This window comes from Balaenoptera acutorostrata, chromosome 21 (assembly GCF_949987535.1).
Source record: "Balaenoptera acutorostrata chromosome 21, mBalAcu1.1, whole genome shotgun sequence".
Classification (NCBI taxonomy): Eukaryota; Metazoa; Chordata; class Mammalia; order Artiodactyla; family Balaenopteridae; genus Balaenoptera; species Balaenoptera acutorostrata.
Window position 1 is genome coordinate 26454785 of NC_080084.1, and position 24019 is coordinate 26478803.

Sequence of the window (24019 nt, forward strand, 5' to 3'; positions counted from 1 at the left end):
TGTCAATGTTGCTAAACTTCCCACCACTGTATAAAAATGTCTCCTTCCTTCCAGATTCCAAGAATATTTTCCTCATGTTTATTTGAGCCTCCACCGACAGACGTTCAAGGCCGGTCCCAAAGCCAGTGCACGTGTTTTAGGTTTCTATTACAGCGTCACTCACTCTGGTTCCAGCTTCTGTATCAGTTAAAGTTTGATCAGAGTTGCAAAACCACTTTAAGCAAAGTAAGGCATGTATTGTGGGGATTCGAACACACATGATTATGGGAGCTGGTGATGCAGTCTGTGCAATCTGTCCATGCTGAGTCAAGACCTGGGCCTGAGTCAGCGGGATGGACAAGCTTCATGGGGTAGGTGGGGGGGAGGGGGGCAAGGATGCTAAGTGGAGAAGTGAAGATGGCAGGGGCAAACTGGAACCTGTGTGGATGGATGAATGGGAACCCGTGTGTCCCACCTCGGTCTCTCGTGTCTCCAATCCTCCAACTTCGGTGATGAAGGTGACCTGCAGAAGAGCTGGTGCACTTCGCTGTGGAGTTACACGCAAACCTAACCAGGATTTGGAGAAGCTGGATAAGCAGCTGGAGGGCCTGGAGGCCGAGCCGCTGCCCTCCATCGCCAGGTGAGCCAGTGGAGGCACCGCTGTGCTGGGAGCTGCCACGGCACCTGACCCCACGTGGACCTTCTGACTTCCTGCAAACACTGCTCCCGTTTCACTTCTGCCTTCCAAATGTTGCTCAGGTTTTCTGGGATCCATAGTTCCAGCTTAGCTACACTGACATCGTACAAAACCACCACAGTCTCCAAGCTGCTGGCCAGGGGTTAGGGGTATAGCCCGAGAATGCACAGGAAGTGTTTGTCTCTCTGTAATGGCAGAGATTGGCCATTTGAGGATGTGTGTGAATCAAGTGCAAAGAACACACGTAAAGGTAGGGAAGTTAGTATTTAAAAACCAGTGATACTACAAAGCTAGCAAATAAAAATGAATAAATGTCCAGAATAAATTTTAATAAAACTATTAAAGTGATGATTAATGCTGTTCCAGCATATACCAAGCTGATCATTAAGATGCTGATAGGTTTTCTGCATTAGTCTGCTAGGGCAGCCGCAACAAAGTACCACAGACTGGGTGGCTTAAACAACAGAAATGTATATTCTCACGGTTCTGAGTTTGAGATCAAGGTGTTGGCAGCGTTGGTCTCTTCCGAGGCCTCTCTCCTTGGCTTGCAGACGGCGCCTTCTTGCTTTGTGTTCAGACGGTCATCTCTCTGTGGGTGCACCTGTTGGTGTCTCTGTGTCCTAATCTCCTCTTTTAAAGACACCAGTCATTGGATTAGGGCCCACTCTGATGACTCTACTTTAAGTTAATTACTTCTTTAAAGGTCCCATCTCCAAATACAGTCACGTTCTGAGGTACTGAGGTTTAGGACTTAAACATATGAATTTGGGGGGGGGGCACAATTCAGCCCATAACATTTTCTGTAGTACAATAAAGTTTGAGCAATACTACATGCTCTATTTTCTTCTTGGAAATCCACAAAGTCTATTTGTATATGAAAGATTATACTAAGTCTTGAAAAATATCCAGTATTCATCTTTAACACACCCCACCATTTTATACATTCTTTGTCGATAATCCTAAACCATCTTTTGTCTCTTATACATTGGCCAGTAATGTTGGACAATTGCACGGTGATCCAACCTGCCAGCTGGTGGTGGCAGTCAGGCAGGGAAATGCACGTGAGGCGGAGGAAAGCAAGTACAAACTAGAACTCAGGTCCAACTCTCATCAGAACCTGTGCTGCTCTCTCGGCCCCTCCAAGCCTCAAACTTCGAAGATGCTTGGTGAGTTTCTGTAGATCTACGCTGAGAGATCGCTTTGTAAGGGGGCAAAAGGGTTGGCCTTTGCCACGTGGAATTGCCTCTTCCACCTGTACCAAGGGCATCTTCCAGACTGCTAGGGGCCTGGAGTCTCCTTGCTCACCTATAGCTGCTGGCCTTTCACCTGGCCCAGCCTCTGCTCACTTCTTTGTTTTCTTGTTCTTTGCAGGTGAGGAAAGGAGCAGAGCTGTGGACACCACTGGGGTGTGACAGGCAGCTGGGCAAGGACCCATCCAGGAAGGTGAGGCCAGGTCTGAGTGGGTGGGGATGGGCAGCTAGTTCTGTGGTGGCAGTGGAAGAAAGAGCCCCTGGCCACAGCCCAGCTCAGAGAACCCGGTCAGCCATCTAGCTGTATATACCACTCGCTCGGGCCTTTCCTGGCCCGCGGCCTACTTTCTGCTTCCTAATCTTACCTTTCCAGCCTAATGCTCATTTCAGCTAGAGTTCTTTCCCTGGGCCCTGCATCCCATTCTGAGCAATTCCTGTGGCTCTGGCCTTGCAGGAATTATCTGAGTCAGACCCCAGACTCACTCCACACCTCAGCCAAGGGAGGACCCTCGCCACTACCTTGGCACCTGCGGAAGCAGATGGTTCTTTCTGTTCTCGTCGTGCTCTCATTGTGAATCATCTCCAGGCATTGCAGGTAGAATTTGTCAGCTTCTAATGTCAGCTAAGCTTTCAAACTGGTATCTTCGCAGCCTAGTGAAGATGATATGATTTTAACGAAGTGTGCATCTCAACAGCGACTGACCCGGCAGGTTAGCACAGTAATGACAGCTTTCGTTTGAGCAGGGCACGGTGCAAGTTGCTTTACATGCAGTATCTCTGCTCCTCACAAGAGAGCACGTTGTCCCAATTTTACAGAGAAACTGGGCTCCCAGAGAGCAGCTTCTCACGGCCAGAGCGTGTCAGAGCGTCAGCTCGGGCCCCCGTCTCCCGACTCCAGGGCCAGGGCCCTCACACGAGCCTTCACAGACCTACTGGTTTATGTTAAAACAGCCCTTAGCACAGCACTGTCCTCACTCTCTATGGATTTACTCGATTTCACTCTAAATCCCGATTCAGAGTGAGTGCCCCTCCTCCCCCGGCCATAGCCTCTGTCAGAATGCTCCCCTTGGAACTCAGTACACTCGGTTCCATGAAAACCATTCGTACCCCGAGCCCGGTTCGCTGAGTTGCTTTGGGAAATATACTGTTTCCAAATTGAAACTGCCACATAAATGTGAGGGGAGGTATTGGTGCATTTCTCTCCCTGGCTGGCCACGATCTGTTATGTCTGCGCCTTTTCTTTTTCAGAATCTCCCTTTCTCATGGCTGCGTCCAGCAACGCCCGCCCTCCATCTCACAGAATGTAGTTGCATTTTAAGCCAACATCCCTTAAAATCTTATACACATCTTTCCTTTTTATATTTTAAGAACAAAATAATACACTTAAGAACGTACCAATTTAACCAAATAGGCTTAATTGTGGGGCTGTCACAGCGGTGTGTATCTGGTAGAATTTTGTGTTGTTTCACGGTATTAAGAGAGGGTGAGTGAGCGACTTTATATTCCTTTAAGTCATAATCTACAAGGCAGTTTTACAAATGTTTTCTCACTGGCCCCTTAAGAATCTCTCAGAGGCTTAGACCAGTTGGTATGTCACGGAGGAGGGAGGGTGACTGTCCGTGATCCTGCAGCTGGCGTGGAGAGAGAAGCCCTTCTGGCCTGAGAGCTGTGCGCTTTTACTCCACCTCACACTCAATTCAGGTCCTTCTTTTTTCTTTTTTTATGAACATATATCCCCATATCTCCTCCCTCTTGCGTCTCCCTCCCTCCCTCCCTATCCCTCCCCTCTAGGTGGTCACAAAGCCCCGAGCTGATCTCCCTGTGCTATGAGGCTGCTTCCCACTAGCTATCTATTTTACATTTGGTAGGGTACCTATGTCCATGCCACTCTCTCACTTCGCCCCAGCTTACCCTTCCCCCTCCCTGTGTCCTCAAGTCCATTCTGTACGTCTGCGTCTTTACTCCTGTCCTGCCCCTAGGTTCCTTTTTATCCACAGGGCGACTGACTTCTCCTGTGGACCAGGGCGCTGTGATGAAAGAACACCCCACCCTCCTTCCCCTGTTCACACAGTGTACCAAGAGTTCTGGGCAGTGCGCACCGCCTCGCTGGCTATAATCTGACAGGGCCGTGGCTGCAGTGGCCCCGGGGAGGGTCCCTGCAGGCTCCTCTGTTCCCTGGAGCCTGGGAGATGGAGCTCCCCCTCCCTTCCTGCAGCTCCGTAGGCTCTGCTGTGCAGGTGAGCAGCATCCATTCGCACCGACCGGACTGCAGGACGGATCACCAGGTCAGTGCAGTTCGGAGCCTGGCCTCCAGAAAGCGTCTCCCTTCCTCGCTGCTGCCAGAAAGGAAAGAAGGGACCTTCAATCCAATCTCTCTACCCAGGGACCCTCTTACAGGTAAGAGATGCAGTCTGATAGTGTATGACCTTCCGCTGGTTTTGCCCATGTTAAGTGAGACCTCATGGAACAAAGCAGCCATGCAAAGAGCTGGAGAAGAACATTCTAGGAAGAGAGAACAGGAACTAGAAAGCCCTGAGGAGAGAATGAACAGGGTGAGTGTTAGAAACGGGAAGGAGACCAGTGTGATGAAAGCGGGGTTCAGCAAACTTTTCTTGCAAAGGGCCAGCTAGTAAATATCTTAAGCTTTTAGGCCAGTCGGTCTTGGTCGCAACTGCTCTGCTCTTGTAGCACAGAAGCCGCCCTGGACAATGCGTACACGGATGGGCATGGCTGTGTTCCAACAAAACCGTATTTATGGACACTGGTAATTGAATTGCCTATCATTTTCACATGTCACAATATAGTGTTCTTCTTTTGATTTTTTCCCCAACCGTTTAAAAATGTAAAAACCATTCTCAGCTCAGGAGCTGTACAAAAACAGGCAGTTGGCTGGGTTTTGCCCATGGGCTGTCATTTGCTGACCCCAGGGCTAAAGCATGGGGAGCGATTGGGAGAAAGAGTAGTCCCAGATGGAGTGAGAGAGAATGAGGTGGGCGCAGGCCAGACCCCATGCAGGGGTTTTGTAGGCCATGGAAGCAAGAGCGGATTTTATTCTAATTGCTGTGGGGAATGCCTGAGGGGCTTTAGGCAGGAGTGTGACGTGATATATTTTAATAACACTCTGGTGCATCTGAGTCTAGAGTGGACTGTCAGGAGACAAAAGTAGAAGCAGAGATACCAGTAAGGAGCCTTCTCCATCAGACCAGGAAGAGACGACAAAATCCTGGAATGGGAATTAGTTCCCCAACCTCAAAGGGAGTGGCCCATCAGGGGGATAGGTGTTTGAGCAGAGCACCTGGTACATAGCATGTTCTCAGTAAGTGCACGTTCCCTACACTTTCCTTCCTTCTTTGGTGATAAAAAGGCTGGAATACTGGTTTGGTCCAAATCTCTCACCACTCTCAGAAAAATGAGTCATTCTGCTAAAAATAAGTCAGATAATATCATGAAAAGTGAGTGGACACACACTTAAGTTTTGTTAATGACTCTGTGATAGGTTTTGTGTGTGTGTGTGTGTGTGTGTGTGTGTGTATTCATATTTTTGTTGAGCCACATGAAATAGCTAAAATTTTCTACCGATTAAGGTTTATTGAGATCACTGGCCTTATTGGTGCTCTGAAAATACATTTAGTTTTAATCTATTTAGTTGTCCTCATTAAAAGTATTAATATGTAAATCAAACCATCATGCTGTATGCCTTACATTTATATAATGATGTATGTCAATTATTTCTCAATAAAACTGGAAAAAAGAGTTAATATATTGAAAAGGTTCTTAAAAATTATCCTTAAGTACCGAGAGAAAAAAACAAACTTGATCATTTTGCCAGAATTAACAAAAACCAACCTTTATACACCATTCCATGTTCTCCCAGTCTCTTAATCTCATCTGGCATTGAATCAGCATAAAAATGTAAGAAACACCAAAGTCACGAATTTGCCTGATATTGGCAAATTATCAACTTGGAAAAGGGGGATGAATCACCCTGGATCCCATATGGGACCACATAAGACCATGAGGTTGAGATGAGGCATGATAAAAATCTAACCAACCCAGAATCTGGGCATGAAGTAAGACAGTTGTAGGGTTAAAGATTTTAGACCTATTTGATTTTATGTACTTAGAAAGGTAGAGGTGGTTAATCAGTAGTTATTAATATTATATTTACAGCAAAGCATACGTATGACCGTAGTTCTTGGCCCAGGACGGCTTGGGGAGAATCCTTCCTCGCCTCTTCCAGTTTCCCGTGGCTCCGAGCGTTCCTTGGCTTGCAGCTGCATCACTGTAGTCTCTGCCTTTGTCCTCACGTGGATTTGTCCTCTGTGGGTGTGTCTTCTTCTCTTCTTTATAAGGACACTTGTCTTTGGATTGAGGGCCCACCAGGATGACCCAGAATGATCTGATTTCCAGATCCTTAACTGACGACAAGTCTACTGTCATCTTTATTTTTGTTCTTTTTTATATAATACCTTTTTCTTCTCTGGCTGCTCTTAAGATTTTTCTCTTTATCATGTGTTTTCAGAAATTTGGTTATGATTTACCTCACTGTGTTTTATTGTTTGTTTGATTGATTGTCCTGCTTAAGGTTTGTTGAGCTTCTTGCATCTATGGGATTCATCAAACTTGGAAAATTTTTGGTCATTATTTCCTCAAAGATTTTTTTCTGGCCTCCCCCCATTCCTCTCTCTTTCTCTTTCTGGGATTTCAGTTAAATATATGTGTGTCAGATTGCTTCGCATTACCCCAAAGGATCACTCAGTCTTTGTTTATATTTTCATTTTCTTTCCGTCTTTTTTTTTTTTTTAATCTCTGTGCTTCATTGTGGATAGATCGTATTGCTATCACTTCATATTCCCTGGCCTTTTGTGCCTAATCTGCTGCTATTCCTATCCAGGGAATTTTTTTGAAATAAACTTTTATTTGAGAAGAGTCTTAGATTTACAGAAAAACTGCAAAGATAGTACAGAGTTCCTGTATACTCCTCACCCAGTTTCCCCTATTGCTAACATTTTACATTACTGTGACACATTTGTTACAGCTAATGAACCAACGTTGGTATATTACTATTAACTAAAGTCCATACTTTATTCAGATTTCCTTAGTTTTTACCTAATGTCCTCTTTCACCTCTAGGATGCCACATTACATGTAGTTATCATGCCTCCTTAGGCTTCGCTAGGTTGTGATAGTTTCTCATACTTTTTTGTTTTGGATGCCTTTGAGAGTTTTGAGGAGGTATTTTGCAGAATGTCCCTCAGTTTGGGTTGGTCTGATGTTTTCCGCATGGTTAGACCGAGTGTATTAGGTTTTTTTTGCTGTCGTAATAAATTACTACAAACTTAGTGGCTTAAACAATACAACACAAATATATTACTTACAATTCTGTAGGTCAGAAGTCTGACGTGAGTCTCACTGGGTCAAAATCAAAGTGTCAGAGGGCTGTATTCCTCTCTGGAAGTTCTGGGGGATTCTGTGTCCTTGTCTTAGCTTCTAGAGGCCATTTACAACCCCTTGGCTGGGGGTCCCTTCCTCCGTCTACAAACCGAGCAACTCTCTCTGACCTTCGGTCTCTGACCTGCCACCATCGTCACATCTCTCTCTCTGTCTCTGGCGACAGAGCAGTAAAAGGTCTCCACTTTTAAGGACTCATGTGATTAGACTGGGTTCACCCAGATAATCTAGGGTAGTCTCTGGATCTCAAGGTCCCTATCCTTAATCTCATCTGCAAAGTCTCTTTGCCCATAAAGTAATATATTCTGGGGTTTAGAATATGGACATTTTGGGGGCCATTATTCTGCCTACCACATTGGAGTTATGGATTTTTGATACAAAGGCCACTGAGTCATTTTCATTACATCATATTAAGGGTTCATGCTATCAACATGATTTATCACTGATCGATGTTAACTTTGATCACTTGGGTGAGGTAGTTTGTCAGCTTTCTCCACTACGTAGTTATCTTTGCCTCTATTTCCATACTGTTCTCTTTGGAAGGGATTCACTAGGCGCATCCCACACTTAAGGGATTAGAATTATGCTCTACCTCCTTGAGGGAGTAGGACCTACATAAAATTATTTGAAATTTTTCTGTATGCATATTTGCATTTATTTATTTATTATCATTGATTTTTATTAGTATGGACTCATCAATATTTATTTTATACTTTGAGTTATAATCCAATATTTTCTTTTCTTTTCTTTTCTTTTTTTTTTGTTCAAGCTGTTTCAGCATACGTCTTTCATTTGGCTCCTTTGTTCCTTTGACATGCCTCCATCATTTTGTTTTTTTGAGAACTTTCTTGCTTTCTGTATATTCTCTGCCCCAGCTCTAGAATCTCATTTCTCCAAGAAGTCCTGGTTTCTTTTATTGGAGAATGGATTTAGAAACCAAGATCTGGTTCTGGGTTCATCCAGTTAAACTTGCAGATGGTGTACTTTTTATCTTAGAATTTTCATTTATTTCTTTTTGATATCTTCCTTTTCTTTTTCTCATTAGGTTCATATTTTCCTTTAAATATGTGTTCACAATTATAAGATCTTTAAAAAAAATTCTTTGTCTTCTACTTCCATCATATCTAGCTTTTATTTGTATCTATTCCTACTGCTTTTTTTTCTTGAGTCTCGGTCATGTTTTCTTACTTCTTGGCATGTTTAGTAATTTTTTATTAGATTTTAGATTAGATTTTAGATTGTGTATTTTATGTTGCTGAATGTTTGAATTCTTGTTTGATTTTTCATCTTTAATGAGTTTTTGGCTTTGTTTAGGCAAATAGCTTTTTTGTTTTGTTTTTTAAATTTATTTATTTATTTATTTATTTATTTATTTATTTTTGGCTGTGTTGGGTCTTCGTTTCTGTGCGAGGTCTTTCTCCAGTTGCGGTGAGCGGGGGCCACTCTTCATCGCGGTGCACGGGCCTCTCACTGTCGCGGCCTCCCGCTGCGGAGCACAGGCTCCAGACGCGCAGGCTCAGCAATTGTGGCTCATGGGCCTAGTTGCTGCGCGGCATGTGGGATCTTCCCAGACCAGGGCTCAAACCCGTGTCCCCTGCATTGGCAGGCAGATTCTTAACCACTGCGCCACCAGGGAAGCCCTAGGCAAATAGTTTTACTCGCATTTCAGCTTTATCCCTTCAAGACCTGATTTTAATTTTTCTAAGACATATGGAAAGTAGCCCTGCTCCAGCGTTTGTTCAGCCCTAACAGAGAGGCATAAATGGCTTGGCATCTCCATTCTGCCTGTTGGGAATTTGATCAATTCCAAGGTCTGTGTAAGCTCTGGGAATATTTCGTTTACCATGCCTCAGTCATTCTTTGTCCAGCCTTTTGTAGTTCTGGTTTTCACATGCCTAGTCCAGAACTCAGCAAACGCTAGAGGGGACCGTACAAATTTCTGGAGCTCTTTTTATGTGTAACTACGTCTTTTTGAGAACTCTGCCTCGCAACTTCCATCTATCTAAGCTTCTCTGATGTCTGATCTTTGTTTCCTCAGTTTCTTCCCTGCTTCTATTTGGGTCCCCCCATCCCTGCAGCTGCAGCATGGAAATCACCTGCAACAGAAAGCCCAGGGCTCACTTCATCTGATTTCCTTTTCTCAAGGATCATTGTCCTGTGCTGCCTGAAAAACTGTTGTTTCATATGTTTTGTCCAGTTTTCTAGTTGTTTACTGCAGGTTGTCAAGTCTAGTCCTTATTACTCCTTCATGGCCAAACTATCACTTCCTTTCTTAATTGTGATGTCTTGATATAGATCTTCACATCATATCTTCATTTACATATTGAGTTAGACATTGGGGTGCCTTTTAAATTTGGAAAATCATGTCCCTCAAAATTTCCTGAGGAATTTTCTTATGCCTCTACTAATTTCCTGTCCATGGTTATCTCAATTCTCATCTTCTAAAATTTGTACTAGATACTGGATCTCTTGCACTGAGTATCCATTTTTTATTATTTTTTCCTATTGTCCATTTCTTTATTATTTTATTATGCTTTATATTGAGATTTACTTGACTTTATCTTCCAATTATTCTATAGAATTAAAAAAATGTTCTGTCATATTTTTAATTTCTAGGAACCCTTTTGTATTCTCTAATTGTTCCTTTTAATATCATTTTGTTCTTCTTTTGTAGATGTAATATCTTCTCTCACATCTTTAATGATATTTACATTTTTTGACATTTTCTTTCCTGCACCATCTTTGTTTCCTCTGAGTTCTTTGTTCTGTTTTTTTTCATCATGGTTATATTAGAGTGTCTCTTGGCCCTTGAGTGTTCACTCTTAAAAGTAAGGCACCAAAAAGCTCACCTGACCAGAAGCTCAGCATACATGTATTGGTCTTATACACTGGTGGTCTTCACTGAGGCAGATCGGGGGACCAGTTGTTGTTTTTACTGAGGCCCTGCAAATATCACTGTTTACAAGTATTTTCTCTGGGGTAGCACCCTCCAATCTCCTCTCTTGGAATTTTATTCTGGATGTTGGTGTTCTGGGTCTGAGCAGTAGAAAAGAAATGGAGATTTCACTGTTCCACACACAGACTCCCTCAATTCTCTTGCTTCAGATGGAACTCCACCTCTGCTCACCTCAGAGTCTGGAGGGAGAAGAGAGGTCAACAAACTGCTTGGGAACTGGGTGGGGGTGGAGAACTGGAGGGATCAATTTAATCCTGCTGCCCCCTGCCCAGTTGTTCCCATTCCTGTGCTTTTCTGGGTTCTGTATGGAAAATTAGCTCACTCCTCAACTCCCTTTGCAGCCATTAAGGTTCGACCTTCCTTCTCTTTGCTTAGTCTTTGATATTCATCTTTCCAAATTCTCTCTCTATATACTGTGGGCACAGACATCTCCTAGTTTCCGAATGATGGATATGCATTTCTGTTACCTGTTTTTCTTGATGTTTCTTGGTGAATTTTGAGAGAAGGTGGTTGGGTGGGTATGTCTTTACTCTGTCATTCTGAAACCAGAGTCTCCCACATTTTTGTAGCAGAAAACAGGACTCTTATAATTCCTTTATTTTTGTTTCATTAAAGCCTAAACTTGGAGATAAATTAAATTTTAATCTAATTTGAGCTTTATACTGGCTAATAGGAAGAAATGAAGTATATAGAAAAAGGGTTAGAGGTCATCAAACATCTAGATAAAATACTAGTTTAGTGCACAGGTGTTTTGCCTACGTGACCACAAGCTCAACATCTGAGCATTAGATATTTTCTTCTTTAGTTTTCACCGCTGTCTGGAATCATCATAGCCATGTAATTAAAGTAACTTGTGAGCGGAATGCTGATTTAACAAATAACTTGAGGCTACTCTTCTGTACATGCTGAACGTGGCCATGGACAGATCCACTACATTACATCAGCCCGTCCGCTGATACACGCCCTAACCTAAGAGCTTCCAAGGAATTCACATCTGCAGGCACTGATCTGGTGACTGTCACCTTTCGCTTTCATTCCATGGAATCAGTTAAAGTATCCCAAGGAAATAGTTCTCAGCCTATAGTTTTAGAGGCCAAAGAGCTGCCTTAGCGATCTTCTTAAATGCACATATTTCTTCCACATGTTGGATGTAGGAGTCTTTCTGCCCCCATATCCACTTTTTAACTGAAAAAACTAGTTTCCTAACTATACCAATATATTTAATGTATAATTCAACAAAATCCCTTTGGCCTAAACACAGAACTGGCCTGGACTGTAGGACCAGACGAATTTGTTAGATGGGTGTTCTGTGTGGGATGAGAGGACATTTTAAAGTCTGAAAGCTTCTGTGAAGGATTTTTAAAGCTGGCTGTTAAGTATACACACACACACACAAATCTATTTTTAATTGCTCATTTATTTATTGTGTGAGCATTTTATTTTATTTTTATTTTTATTTTTTTTATTGGGGTATAGTTGTTTTAATTGCTTATTTATTTTTAACCTATTCTTTAAGGTACAGCTCAAATCCCACTACCCGTAGGAAGCCTGAGCCGTTCTTTGGTATCCTTACTATGCTTTGTTGTTTACCATGTGGAATCATTTATTTTTGGGCTTGACTGATGAAGGTGTCATGCTGATGTAATGGACACCTATCACTCGGTGAATAATCCTCAGAATAGGTACAGAGAAAACTGGACTAAGGTCTCTACTTTTCCTGAGGCCACTGAACTGACATCACGGACATACAAGTAATGGTGAACAGAAACGCACACAGCACTTTCTCAAAGTGTATTCAGTGGGCCAGCCTCCAGCAGCTGCTTGCTTCCCTCCTGTGAATGCATCCAGCCTGCCTGGAGGGGAAGCCGTGGTGGTTCTGTAAGATGCTGTAGGAGAATTCATCAGGGTGAAGCAGAGAACCCTTAACAAGAGCAGGGCTCAAGCTGGCATGAGAGCAACAGCCTTTATTCCCACAGTTTTACACTTTAGGAAACTCCTCCTTACCTTTCAGGTAGCAGATATGCACAGAAAGGGCCACGATGGGCCTTTCCCACGGGGAGAGCAGGAGGATCTTATAGGGAAGTGAAACGCCAGCTGCTTAAAAGTGTCTCCATCGTGGGTCTATTGGGTGGCTCTGGGTTAAAGCACTCTTACCAGACGGGCCCTGAAGTGACATAAACATAGTGGACACTCAAGAAAAGTCTAGGGCTTCCCTGGTGGCGCAGTGGTTGAGAGTCTGCCTGCCCATGCAGGGGACACGGGTTTGAGCCCTGGTCTGGGAAGATCCCACATGCCGCGGAGCAACTAGGCCCGTGAGCCACAACTACTGAGCCTGCGCGTCTGGAGCCTGTGCTCCGCAACAAGAGAGGCCACGATAGTGAGAGGCCCGCGCATTGCGATGAAGAGTGGCCCCCGCTTGCCGCAACTAGAGAAAGCCCTCGCACAGAAACGAAGACCCAACACAGCCAAAAATAAATAAATAAATAAATAAACGTGAAAAAAGGCCACAAGCAAAATTATTTTTTAAAAAAGAGTCTATTGATAATTATCAAGGGCAGTTTCTCTCTCTCTCTCCTTCTCTCTCTCTGACACACACATACAATACCAAGCAAAACAGAAATCAGAAATCAAAGTGATTTTAATCTTTCTCTTTAATCTGCTCTGTATTTCCAAATTTTCATTTTGTTTTAAAATTATCGGGCTTCCCTGGTGGCGCAGTGGTTGGGAATCTGCCTGCTAATGCAGGGGACGCGGGTTCGAGCCCTGGTCTGGGAGGATCCCACGTGCCGCGGAGCAGCTGGGCCCATGAGCCACAATTGCTGAGCCTGCGCGTCTGGAGCCTGTGCCCCGCGACGGGAGGGGCCGCGATAGAGAGAGGCCCGCGCACCGCGATGAAGAGCGGTCCCCGCACCGCGATGAAGAGTGGCCCCCGCTTGCCGCAACTGGAGAAAGCCCTCGCACGAACCGAGGACCCAACACAGCCAAAAATAAATAAATAAATAAAATTATCATCTTTTTTTTTTTTAAAGTAAAAACTATTCTTAAATTTATTTATTTATTTATTTATTTTTGACTGTGTTGGGTCTTCGTTTCTGTGCGAGGGCTTTCTTTAGTTGTGGCGAGCGGGGGCCACTCTTCATCACGGTGCGCGGGCCTCTCACTGTCGCGGCCTCTCTTGCTGCGGAGCACAGGCTCCAGACGCGCAGGCTCAGTAGTTGTGGCTCACGGGCCCAGTTGCTCCACGGCATGTGGGATCTTCCCAGACCAGGGCTCAAACCCGTGTCCCCTGCATTGGCAGGCAGATTCTCAACCACTGCACCACCAGGGAAGCCCTATCATCTTTTTCCTCAGTACAAAAATAAATAAAGAAAAAAATTAGTAGCTCACCTGTCCTTAAGGTGACCAATATTAACAGCTTCATATCTACACCTTTATCCTTTTAAATTCAAACTTTTTTGGGGGGTGTCCACTGTTGTGTTTGCAAAAAGGAGATCAAAATATGAACCTTTCTTTGCATCTTGATCTTCATTCTTTATAGTACATCCTGGTCCCCTGTCCAGAACAACAGATATTCTTAATTTGTTCTTTTTTATTGGTGCATAACATCCCACAGAATGGATCAACCCCAGTTTATTCAATCATTCAGTTATCAACATTCAAGTTCTTTCTGACTTTGTCACTACAAAGGAGTCTGTATTGCTCTAATCTTCTTCTATAATCATGTATTATTTATATTAGAAAATATCATTTAGACTATAAAAATAGAGAGATAATTACTATAAAGTCAAGAAACAGATGCTGAACGAACAGATAAATGAATGTATTAAAATGTTACCTGGGGGCTTCCCTGGTGGCGCAGTGGTTGAGAGTCTGCCTGCCAATGCAGGGGACGTGGGTTTGAGCCCTGGTCTGGGAGGATCCCACGTGCCGCGGAGCGACTGGGCCCGTGAGCCACAATTGCTGAGCCTGCGTGTCTGGAGCCTGTGCTCTGCAGCAGGAGAGGCCGCGACGGTGAGGGGCCCGCGCACCGCGGTGAGGGGTGGCCCCCGCTTGCCGCAACTGGAGAAAGCCCTCGCACAGAAACGAAGACCCAACACAGCCAGCCAGCAATCAATCAATCAACCAATCAATAAAAAAAAAAAAAAAAAAAATCACAAAAAAAAAAAAAAAATGTTACCTGGGAGTGGGGCCACATGCCATTTCTGTCTTGAAATAATCATCTTTGCACTGTGGGCCCTGTCTCCCAACGTGGACCGCAAATGCCTCAAGATTGGGAAGCAGGCCTCTTTCTTCTTCGTCGCCTCCAAAATTGCTGATTACGGTCCTGTGGAGGGTGGGCATCCGCAGGCCCACACAATGCACTGAACCCTCATAGTGTCTTTTGAAAACAGCTGTCTAGATTTCAGAATGAAAGTTTCCCATGTGTACAATGTTATAAAATGGTGTATTCCCGGGCCAGCCCACAAACTCTTAATTTAACCCATAATGAAGGAAAACTATATACTTGTACCATCATGGTTTCTTATTACTTCTGTGGGAAAAATGTTCTGAATTGAATTTCTGTATGCAGAGAATCCTCCTCTACTGTGTGTGTGTGTGTGTGTGTGTGTGTGTGTGTGTGTGAGAGAGAGACAGAGACAGAGACAGAAAGAGAGACATCCTACCCTTTACTGCCTTCAAATGAGTTGTTTTCTCTCCCTTCTGCTAATCCTGTTATACGTGGAAATTGAGCAAGCAAAATAGGAAATATGATGACTAAATGTGAAAGTGCCAGAAAGAAGAAAGGCAAAAAAAGAAAAAATTTAACATAAAATTTTGATATTTTGCTTACAGTCTTCATTCATGTTTGAGATCTAAGAATTTGAATTTGATTGCTAAGAATATAGTAATATTCTTGCATACAAATGAAATGAAACTTTACAAGTAGAAGAGATTCTTTAGTTGTTATAGATTTCTCCTAAGTCAAACTTTTTCAAATGGCATATTTAAAACATGATGTGAATCAAAGCAAAAGCTTATTTAAATATTAATAATGATTATGGAATGTATCACTTATTAATAGCCATTGATCTGGACACACGTTAGTTTGTTTTTATATGTTCCTTTGGAGAGTCCTGTTTGGAGAGTCATTAAAAATGAATATTTTGATAAAATTGAAGACTGGGAGAAACTATATAGCATTTGTAGGAAAAAATTATCTTCTACACAGAGATTTAAAAATTCTTATAAGAATGTAGTGTAAAATATAAGATGTATTAACCAGTGCTTTGTTTTTTGAAGTCCCATGGATAAAACTAGCTAAAACTTACAAGTCAGGCTTCCCTGGTGGTGCAGTGGTTAAGAATCTGCCTGCCAATGCAGGGGACATGGGTTCGAGCCCTGGTCCGGGAAGATCCCACATGCCACGAGCAACTAAGCCCGTGCGCCACAACTACTGAGCCTGTGCTCTAAAACCTGTGAGCCACAACTACTGAGCCCGCATGCCACAACTACTGAAGCCCGCACGCCTAGAGGCCGTGCTCTGCAACAAGAGAAGCCACCGTGATGAGAAGCCCGTGCACTGCAGCGAAGAGTAGCCCCCATTCACTGCAACTAGAGAAAAGCCCACGCACAGCAACGAAGACCCAACGCAGCCAAAAATAAAATAAATAAATTAAAAAAAAACCTTACAAGTCCTTTACATAAAAATCATAAGCATATCAAGAAACAATTTTCTGAAATCACCTATAAAAATATATTAAAATGTTTACATTAATAAAAGGAAAATCTATTCTTAAAAATGTTAATTTTTCAAAAGGAAGAAAATCACCCATAGTTCCACTCCTCAAAGACACCCACTATTAATGTTTTGATGTAGTTCCTTTTCACCTTACTTATATGAACATCTTTAGGGTGACCTTACTGTACATATAAAACTTTGTTTTCCTTTTATCCTCAATGGAGCATAAATTTCCTACTATCTTAAGTTCATCATAAGCAAAAATACCAATAAGAGTGTATATGTGGTAAAATATTTGTAAGCATTGTGGAAGATGACAGGGCTGGGTTAGTGTTCCTGTAATTTCTCAATGAGGGAAAAGGCTTGGTGAAAAGTGTCATATAAACATGACATCAACCACATACATTGTGAAACGAGTCGTCATGAATCTGTTGGTTCTGCATCCCTGAAAAGATGAAAAGTTCTCATCAAGGTAGGAAATATGGAGACAATCTGAGCAACTCAAGTGAGGGTGAACCTACAATGTTGGCCCCTCCGCCGAGGCTGGCTCTGCCCAGCCACCCAGCGTGAACTCACCCATCAACCCTCCGTCGGGCGTCTGTTCCTGGGTCTGCATATTTCTTTCTCTCCTTCAGTCTTAAGGTTCTTCACTTATGGTTTGTCGTGTTTTCTTTCTTATCTCCAGTTATGGGAAAATGAAGCAAAACTAACTGCCAGTAGTATTGGTGGCTTTGATCTTTTTCACATTTTTTTTTAAAGCGACAGAACCTTTTCCCCAAATGAAATCTTACGCAGAAACTCAATATGTAAAACAGGAAAGAAAGTGATATTTTTTTTGGTTGTCCGGAGAGAAGTGGTGCTAAAAACCCAGCATCCACAGCTGGACATTGAGAAAATAGTGGTGGGCTGTTTAAATCAACATTTGCTTTCAAATTACAAAACATCCAAGGCAAATCGTGAAGTTTTACTTACGCCGATTGTTCTGCCAACAAAAATTCAGTTTTGTGGAAACTATTTATTACACACAAGGGGTTTCTGATGGAAAAGAAATTTGAAAATTTTTAGAAATCAAAAAAAAGAAATACATTTGAAACCATTAAATTTTGGAATGAATGTTGATTTTGTGGTGACACAATCTCTGAAAATTATCATCATTCACTCAAAGCAGTCTGAGGAAAATAGCATGTGCCTGGAATCCACAGTTGAATATATCTTCTTTTTTTTTAAGGGAAATTTTTATGGGGGTAGGGTAAAAAGAATGAAGTAAAAATTTACTTCATTTATTTGTGGAGATGAAAATCAGAGAGAAAGTTAAAGGGAAAGAAATACCTTAGGAATACCAAAAAGAAATGAAAAAGAAGATTAAACTGTTTCAAAATATCCCCAATGCATTGTTTCCTCAACAAATTCATCATGTAATGAACTGAGAGGTCAGTGCAAGAACAGTTACAAATTCTTCTGAGAAATCCACAAATTAAGAAATCCTTGCATCTCACTGATGTTGAGGAGACAGTTGGGAAATTTATAGCGTGACCTTTTAAAACCACAGAACCCTTCAAAATCTTCCCATTGATCTTAGAATAAAATCCAAAGTCCTTGATCTGGCCTCTGCCCACCTGCCTGTGTCCTTCTTACCCTCATTCAGAACTCTGAAGTCACATTCACCTTCTTTTGGTTTCCAGAATATGCCAGACCCTTTTGCTTTTCAGGGCCTTTGTCTTCAATCTTTCCCCTGGCTCGGGGCTTCGTCACACAATTGATATCAGTTACGTGTTGAAGTGTGTCCCCCTCAAAATTCATATGTTGAAATCCCAATCCCGCAATACCTCAGATTGTCTTTGCAGATGTAATGAATTAAGATGAGATCATATTGGAGTATGGTGGGCCCCTAATCCAGTAAGACTAGTGTCCCTATAAAACAGGGAAATTTGGATACAGACACACATCCAGGGAGAACACCACGTGAAGATGAAGGCAGAGATGGAGTGATGCTGCTACAAGCCAAAGAATGCCCAGGATTGCTGGCCAACCACCAGAAGCCAGGAGGCAAGGAACAGGTCCTTCCCCCATAACCCTCAGAAGGAGCCAACCCTGTGGACACCTTGATCTTGGACTTCCAGCTTCCAGAACTGTGAGGCAATGCATTTCTGTTACTTCCACCACCTGGGTTGTGGTACTGTGTTATGGCAGCCCCAGGAAATGAATACAGTCTCCTCTCCTCCAAGTTTTGGCTTAAATGTCATTTTCTCCTTGAGAAACCTTCCTCAACCACCTAGATCCCCCAGTATTTTCTATCCAAAGTCCTGTTTGTTTCCCTCAGGACACGGATACAAATCTGTAACTATTTCCTTGGTTTGTCTGTCTGTCTGTTGACATCACCCCCACTAGAATGTAAGCTCCAGGAGAGCAGGGGTTGGTCTTGCCTTGTTCTTACCGGCTTGTCAGGAGCATGGCTAGGAAATGTCTTGGAGTTGCATCTCAGGAGAAGGAGGCAGCGCCGAGACGTGTGTGTGTGAATTGTCGTGCACCTTTCGGATGTAGTGGAGATGAAACTTTCTGAGGAAGTAGGAGTATTTAAAAATACTGTCGGGGCTTCCCTGGTGGCAGAGTGGTTGAGAATCCGCCTGCCAATGCAGGGGACACGGGTTCGAGCCCTGGTCTGGGAAGATCCCACATGCCGCGGAGCAACTAGGCCCGTGAGCCACAACTACTGAGCCTGCGCGTCTGGAGCCTGTGCTCGGCAACAGGAGAGGCCGTGATGGTGAGAGGCCCGCGCACGGCGATGAAGAGTGGCCCCCACTTGCCGCAATTAGAGGAAGCCCTCGCACAGAAACGAAGACCCAACACAGCCATAAATAAATAAAATTAATTAATTAAAAAAAAAATAGTCCACATCAAAAAATCTTAAAAAAAAAAAAAAAAAAAATACTGTCAATCCTTTGTTTTCTGACTCTTCTGTCTTTCTGATTGGCAAACTTCCAAACATTTTCCAGTAGGATAAGGTGTGTTATTCAAAATGCTCAGAAGTTTGGGGACAAAGAGAACAGACTGAACGTCATCAAGGTTCACATGCTGTGAATGAGGAGCTTATAGGAAAATGGTGGAAGCTGTAACAAAAATTCTTCAAATATTCGGATTCAGTGAATTATGTGGTTTGCTGAATTTATGTTACAAACTGGAAATTTATTTTAAAAAATTTTTTTTAATTTTATTTATTTATTTTTGGCTGTGTTGGGTCTTCATTGCTGTGCGCGGGCTTTCTCTAGTTGCGGTGAGCGGGGGCTACTCTTCATTGCGGTTCGCTCGCTTCTCATTGCGGTGGCTTCTCTTGTTGCGGAGCACAGGCTCTAGGTGTGTGGGCTTCAGTAGTTGTGGCACGCGGGCTCAGTAGTTGTGGCTCATGGGCTCTAGAGCGCAGGCTCAGTAGTTGTGGCACATGGGCTTAGTTGCTCCGTGGCATGTGGGATCTTCCCGGACCAGGGCTCGAACCTGTGTCCCCTGCATTGGCAGGCGGATTCTTAACCACTGCGCCACCAGCAAAGTCCCTAAAATATTTTTAATACTTGAAACTATTATAGTAATTTTTTCTAAAGAACCTCAAGGCAAGGCTATAGGCACTTTTTCTTTCTGACTTTAAAAGTACTACTTTATAGTTTATCACCTTAGAGAAATAATGAATATTTCAAAGCCATTTGGGATGAGACAGAGAAATTATAGCAAAAAAAAATTTTTGAAGGTTTCAAAGTTGAAACCCTTCCTTTTGGACAAGAAAAATTCACTCATCTCTCTCTCCCTCTCTGCCCCCATACACACACACACACACACACACACACACACACACATCCTGGCACTTTTAAAGAGTATTTCTTCCCTTCATCAGAAGAAAAGGACAAAATTAATATTTATTACTAAGGATTGGGCAATATATTACTCAATTTAAATTCATTATTTTCAGAGAATAATTGCAACAAAATGCACCTCATTTTAGAGTTTCTAGCAAAATGGAAGAAACTGTTACATGAGGTAATATTTCTCCAACTTGATGCCTATGGTCCCTGAACTTTGATTGATGGCTTTTTCAACATCTTTGCAGTTCTACTGTTTCAACTGCAATCTAATATGGCTGTATATTTATTCAGTGTGGACTTCACAATGATATTCTTTGCTTTGTATTGGCCAACTGCTCTGGCAAGTGTGGAACACTCATTTTCCATGATTTTATAACCTCTGCTAAATTATAGCAGCATGGAAGAGAGCCTTGGTGGCCAGGACCGAAGTGGTACCAGAGATATTGTGGGGAAAATTAGGGCATCAACTGACAGACTGATGAGGGGGGCACTGATTTAATCACAGCTATAAATACTTAACCCTTTAGTGAGCATGCCATCATATTCTACATTCATAACTTTAACGTACAGTTACAAAGACTGCGATTATAGATGGAGGTGATGTCCGAGCCATTACTAGGATGATACAATGGAAATTAACATTCCGATTTACTAGACTGTAAGAAAACTTCTTGGAAGGCAGATATTTTCATTTGTTTTGTTCACAAGGAAAGTTCTTGGGCATTCAATAAATGATTATTACTTGACTCAATAAATGATTCAATAAATTATTATTACTTGACTCAATAAAGGATTATTGCTTAAATGATAATTTTATCAAACTATTCTCATTTATTAGAAAAATAAATTAAAAACCCATTTGAGAGGGGCTAACCTTGAACGTATCTTTAAGTTTCAATCATGGAGAGGTCAATTGCTGCATGGCCAAGTAATCACTCTCCTTTCTCGACTCCCTTGAAAAGAAATGAGTCCTGACGCATCCAGGTAGACGGTCCTAGGATGTTCCATTCTGCAGGTGAAACATAAACACGCCTCACTCAGGAGCTCACTCTAGTTTCAATACACTACACTGCTCAAACAACATCTGTTGCTTTAGACCAGGTGTTTGGTCAGATTTCTTTGGTATGGCAAAGGCTATTTTTTCCAGAAACTTTCAAAAAGGTTATATTTTGCTATACTGATCCGTTTTCCACAGAGATTTATGACTGTATGCATCTCATCAAAGGGCTAAAATATTTCTTGACGATGTATATCAATACACAGTGGATTTTGGGGTCATATTTACATGTCTTCAAGGGCATAAGAACAGAATGAAATTCAGTCTATGTTTTATGAGTTTAGGGGCCTGGAAATTGGAAATGATACCCATGCCCAGGGAGCTCCGGGGGCTCAGGAAAGGTGGGAGTTGGTGATGTCTCCCAGTTTCCTGGCTGGTTAATGAAGTGACGAATACAAGGTGGTAGGGAAAGATGTTATGAGTTTAGTTTTGGACATAAATAACTTGTTGTACCCGAGGAACATCTAGAATAAATGCATCCAGAGCTTAGAAATTATAGATGATGGAGTTATCACCAAATAGTGATATCTGAAGCTTTGGATGTGGGTGAGAGCACTCAAAGAGAAAGCATGTAGAATTAGAAAATAGGAAGGGTGAAGACAGAATATCTAGAAACACCATAATTTAGGAGGCTGGCAGCAGAAGAGGAGCCAGCCGAGAAATAAAACAGGAGAAGGATGTCACATAGGCATCGGGCAGTATGATGGGAATTATTAAATGATACAGAGACGCTGAGCAGATGAGGACTGGAAATGGCCCTTTAGAAAAATTACTAGAGGGACTTCTCTGGCAGTCCAGTGGTTAAGACTCGGTGCTTCCACTGCAGGGGGCACAGGTTCGATTCCTGGTCAGGGAACTAAGAGCCCTGCATGCTGCGTGGTGGAGCCAAAAAAAAAAAAAAAATTACTAGAAGGAAATACATAAAAATATCACCAGGTCTATTCCTTACTGGTAAGATTGCAGGTGTCATATTTTCTTTTCAACTTTTCTGTACTTCCTGCATTCTGCACAATAAATATCGATTACATTTATATTAAAAATACTCTGATAAAGTCTAAAATATTTTTTGAGAACCCAGGGCAAGTACCTATTAATTCCCAAGTAGTTGATTGCCTCTGTGCTGGACACCATGCTAAGGACAAAACAACGAACAAGAGGATGGCTCTGCTGTTTTACCAAAAGGAATGGAAGCTGGGTTGACAAGGGAGGGGTGTAGAGCTTGTGGGGCACAGTAGCAGGAGATGGGGCTGGAAAAGAAGTTTGGTGCCAGATTATAATGGGCTTTTTATGTCTTGTCAAATAATATGGACTTTATTCTGAAGGCTGTGGAGAGATTTTTGAGGGGTGGAGTTTGGATTGGAATTGTGCTTCACCTGAAGTTGATTTTCTGCTTAACTTGGCTGTTAACCTGGATGAGCCCGAGTTAAGAAGCCCAGTTCTGAGGCCACTGCCATAGCTGAATAAAGGCAATGCAAAGGGGATGGAGGAGGGGCCAGGCCCAGAGAGATTTGGGGTCAGCATCAACAGGTCAGTAGGATACTACTGATTGGATGTGTGTTGGGGGGAAGGAAAACATTAAGGACTACTGGGTTTTTAACTTGGGCCCATGGGTGGTAAAGAGTGACAACTGTCCTACAGAGTTTGTATACAGTTACTCTAATCACCTATAATAGTCATTGCTTTATGAAATAAGAAAGTGACTGGCTGGGTCAAATAGTATTCTATGAGGGGATAAGAAATAATGGTGCATGGGAAATCTATTTTTGAGACCACGGCCACAAAACAGAAGCCTAAACCCTCAGCTGTCTCCTCACCAAAAGCATTGAGATACTTTTCTTTTTCCAGTCCATAGAACTCAATACTTCTGTGACAAAGAGGGTGTTGGAGCTATGTTTTTAGAAAAGTGTTTACATATATGTAGCTCTGGCCTCTCAGGAAGGGACTTTCTGTGTCGGGGAGAGAAGTTTGGGAGAAGGCCAATGAAACTGCATGTGGGGGAAGAAACAGGTATAACCAGGTGAGAATCTATACTTTAAAACAAGGGACCCCAAAAACGGCAGGTCCCAAGTGAACTGTATCAGTTTGAGCTAACACACCTTGAAGGTGACAGGTGCTGCCCCTGTATTCTTGCATTCTCTCACTCATCCCCATTTCAAGGCATTGAATACTGAGGCATTAGGTTAAGCAACGTGACTGGGGATGCCCAGCTAGTAAGTTAAAGAGGCCAAATTTGAACCTAGCTGCATGTACTACAGTATAAAACCCCTCTCCTGGACCAGCCACATTAAGACATCTTTCAGGAAAATTAGCTCTCACCCTTGCCCATCTCATCCTGCAGGGAGGGAACTTCCGTTGCACACTCAGTCTGGGAGGACGCTGCTGGTGACTTACTAGGGGAAGGCCTTCCTTTTCGCCCCCAGACGGAGCTCCAGGCGGTGTCCCTGATGACAGCTGCCCTTCAAATGGTTACACACTCAGCTACTGATAAGGGTTCAAATAAAGTTAAGGATGCGTTACTTGGCCCAGTTATTGCACTAGTATCTAAGTAATGCTCTCTTGTCAGTTAATTGCTCCTCGTGTTCTTGGAAGTGGGCAGTGTTACAAAGTGAATTTTTCTTCACTCAGAAAACAGGCTCTAAACACCGCTGACACCTGCCCCACCAACTGCATGGCAAGAGCTTTGCCTCCCCGACACGCCCTCCTCCTCCCTCCTTCCCTACCTTCAGGTGACCCTTAGGATGGAGAGTCAGGTAGGTACCTGCTGTCCCCTCCTACCGCCGCCTGCTTACGGCCGGAACCCAAGCTCGCGCCCAGTACCCCACCCCCCGGACCCCCACTCGAGTGTGAGCGCCCGGGTGTGCGAGCAGCAGACTCACGCGCAGCCGCTTGTTGCTCCCGCTGCCGCGACGTGGGGAAGTGAAAATGAAATTGACTTTTCTGAGAAATGATGAAAGCGGCGCTGCCTGCCAATGAACAGCGGCGGCGAACTTCCGCACCTCCAGGCCGGGCAGCTCGCGCCCTCCCTCCGCCTCCACCTCCCAGTTGCACAAGCTTGAAACAAAC

At 43.1% G+C, this 24019-nt stretch overlaps 1 long non-coding RNA gene across 4 annotated transcripts; it reads right to left on the bottom strand.

Moving 5' to 3' along the window:
• Positions 1–997: 997 nt before the first annotated feature.
• LOC103019482 (uncharacterized) lies at positions 998–23942 on the bottom strand. Of its 4 annotated transcripts, none has more exons than XR_009006552.1 (5): positions 23833–23942; positions 23273–23437; positions 20774–20908; positions 12337–12496; positions 998–4259 (listed from the first exon to the last, which is right to left on the bottom strand). It is a non-coding gene; the product is annotated as an uncharacterized LOC103019482 (long non-coding RNA). The 4 variants fall into 4 exon arrangements; XR_450601.2 differs by having other exon boundaries at positions 998–4262; XR_009006553.1 differs by lacking the exon at positions 998–4259 and adding an exon at positions 11102–12218.
• Positions 23943–24019: the final 77 nt, after the last annotated feature.